We start from the raw sequence: 3,055 nt of genomic DNA, 5'->3' as shown, positions 1-3,055 counted from the left end.
CAAATAGCAGCTACCTTATATTTACTTTAGTCATCAATATTTCTTTTAAAGAAATGGAAGAGATGTAAATTCCTTCCTGAGATACACATTTTTGCTATTCTCCATTTACAGTTAAAAACTTCTACTGTATTTATCGTTTCACCAAGTGTGTTTTAACAATCTGGATAATGCAACAACACATGTTCCAAGTACTATCTTTATCACTAAGAGGTGCTTTTATATCTTTGAATATTAGAAATTCAAGGTAAATCAAAACCCACGGTACATACTTCAAGGCCTCCTTCAACCCAGACATAGCTGTATATTTTTTTCCATTATATTCATGGTAGATACAATATCAGAAGCACTTAACAGAAGAAACCGACCACAAAAGCCATGCTCTTGTCATACACATCTGTAACTTCAATAATGCATGACTCTTGTTAACATACAGGGAACTATGAGTGTGAAATATCCCCACCAGAAATTATAGCCTTAAAGGAGAAAATTGTGCTTCTTGGTTCCTAGACTAAATAGAGAACAAGAAATCAAGAGTAAGCACAAAGGTCTCTTCCTATTTAAACAGTATAATGCCTTTATTAAATATGTACTTAATCCAGGACCAATAGCATAAACTTCACAAATTTCATAAAATATTAAAAGTATATTTTTATTATATTTCATTTTTTAATGTGGAACGTTTCATGAATTTTCATGTCATCCTTGCACAGGGGCCATGCTAATCTCTAATCATGCTAATCATTCCAATTGTAGTATATTCGCTGCCGAAGTGAGTACAAAAGTACACTTTTAAAAATCAAATTTTGCTAACACAAGAAGTATTTCAACATATTTTTAAAGGAATTTTTGAATAAAGGCTACCACATTGCACATTGCTCAAGCTTTTTTTCCCCCTTCTCCATGTACATCTTCCTCAAGAAGCTTGTGAGCTTTTGGAAACTTTAGAGATCAAAGAGCTTTAATTTTGTCAATTCCACATTTTTAGTTTAACAAGTACATCCCCATTCAAAGTTCTTGAAAGCGTTCTACAGAAATCACTACTTGAAAGATAATCTGATTATGTACTTTAGCTCACTGTAGTTGTAATACTTCATTTTTTTTTTTTTTTTTACTGCAATGGTCAAATTCAGGGCAATTGCTTCCCATACCAAAATGGAGGCTGTTATTGAATATGAGCCATATTACTGATTTAATATACAATATCATTGCTATTGTTACTATTATCACTATTACATACAACAATTTGAATTTTCTTTTAATCAATTTTCATATACTGTGTCTTCTAAAATATTACCTCATTAATGTCTCAGTAATTTGAAAATACCTCTGTATTATTCAGTTTGGGCTGCTATAACAAAATACCATAGCCTTGTAAACAACAGAAAGATATTTCTCACAGTTCTAGATGCTGACAGTCTGATATCATTTTCCAGCATGGCTGGGTTCTGTTGAGAGCCCTGTTCTGAAGTGCACACTGCTGAATTCTCCTTGTTTCCACATGGTATAAAGAAAGCTCTCTAGGATCTTTTTTATAAGGGGAATAATCCCATTTATGAGGGCTATAATCCTCATGACCTAATCATTTCCCAAAGGTCTCACCCTCTAATACTATCACAATGGGGATTAGGGTTTCAACAAATGAATTTTGAGAGGACACAAACATTCAGTCCATAGCAATCTCCAAAGGAGGAGGTGATTTAATTTATAATGATTTTTCTGAAATTAAAATAGAATGTGTTTTCTGAAGCTGGAATATACAAATGTCCCCTATATTATATTTATTACATTTATTAACTAAATTTACCAAAATCCTAAGAAGCTAGACTCCATTATAGGTCAGGTATGGTTTCTTTCCAGCATTTATTTTGTTTGTTTCTGAGATCTGTATGCATCTTTTAAGAATTTTGGCATATTTGAATATCATGGAGAAATCATATGCTATATTTCATTATTTAGTCTTCTTGTATCATTCATTGGTGAATCCAAATTTCTGAAAAGCCTTAGGTTCCTGTGATGTTAGTGCTGACATCATTCAAATAATATAAATTTAGTATGTGTACTAAGACAAATAGAACATATTTGGAGAAAAAAGCTCAAACACAGTCATTTGCTCTCTGAAGAAAACTGTAAGTAGTAACACTAAAAGACAAATATGACAAGGGTAGAAAATCAGATATGAGTTTATAATGTGACAAAAGTAATAGGAAGGTAAACACTCCCCTTGACAATTTAACATAAGTCTGTTCAAGAGAGACTATGACATAGTTTCATCAAGCAACAAATGAGGTACTCAGTACTCTAAAACTGTGGAGAGAACTGGGATAATTTTCACTTGAAAAACAATTCTTTGGACAATTAAGTCAGCCTTTAGTATCAAGTATAGAAATACATTGATAATGAAAAATGGTGGATTTCTGGGGTGCCTGGGTGGCTCAGTCAGTTGAACGTCCGACTTTGGCTCAGGTCGTGATTTCATGGTTCATGAGTTCCAGCCCCACATCTTGACAGATTGCTGCTGTCAGCACAGAGCCTGCTTCAGTTCTTCTATCCTCCTGTCTCTCCCTTCTCCCCCATTCACACTTGCTCGCACGCTCTCTCTCTCTCTCTCATTAAAGTTTTGTGAAAAAAAAAAAGAAATGGTGCATTTCTGAAGTTGTCAAATTTTTTAAACGCATAATACATGGAACTTTGCTGTCATGTAACCCTCTATAACAGAGCATTTGTATGAATTTGGGTACATATTGGAACTCCTTGTAAGAATATTTAGTTACCAGATTTATCAGCAAGAAAAAGTCCTTTTTCATTAATTGCTTTTCTGTAGCCAAAATATTTGTAGAAATGGAGGTATTGGGAAGCAGAGACTCATAGCTGTCCTCTATTACACTAATCTCAAAATGTTGGAATGTATTTTGTAGACTCCTTACTTCCATTAATAATTCTGTCATGGATATCTAATCTATAAAATTACCTAAATCTTAACAAAGCTATTTATATGCTTATGCTATACATCAGGTAATAAAAGTTCTCAACTATACATTACAGTATAGGTGTTACT

The 3,055-nt window shown here is 33.2% G+C and overlaps 1 non-coding gene across 1 annotated transcript; it reads right to left on the bottom strand.

Annotated features, from left to right (window-relative positions):
- Positions 1–665: 665 nt before the first annotated feature.
- LOC123595527 lies at positions 666–773 on the bottom strand. The gene has a single exon (XR_006711221.1). It is a non-coding gene; the product is annotated as a U6 spliceosomal RNA (small nuclear RNA).
- Between the last annotated feature and the right edge of the window lie 2,282 nt (positions 774–3,055).

The sequence above is a fragment of the Leopardus geoffroyi genome, chromosome X, assembly GCF_018350155.1.
Source record: "Leopardus geoffroyi isolate Oge1 chromosome X, O.geoffroyi_Oge1_pat1.0, whole genome shotgun sequence".
Taxonomy (NCBI): Eukaryota; Metazoa; Chordata; class Mammalia; order Carnivora; family Felidae; genus Leopardus; species Leopardus geoffroyi.
Note: the sequence above shows the minus strand (reverse complement) of the source record. Positions and strands in the feature narration are given on the sequence as shown.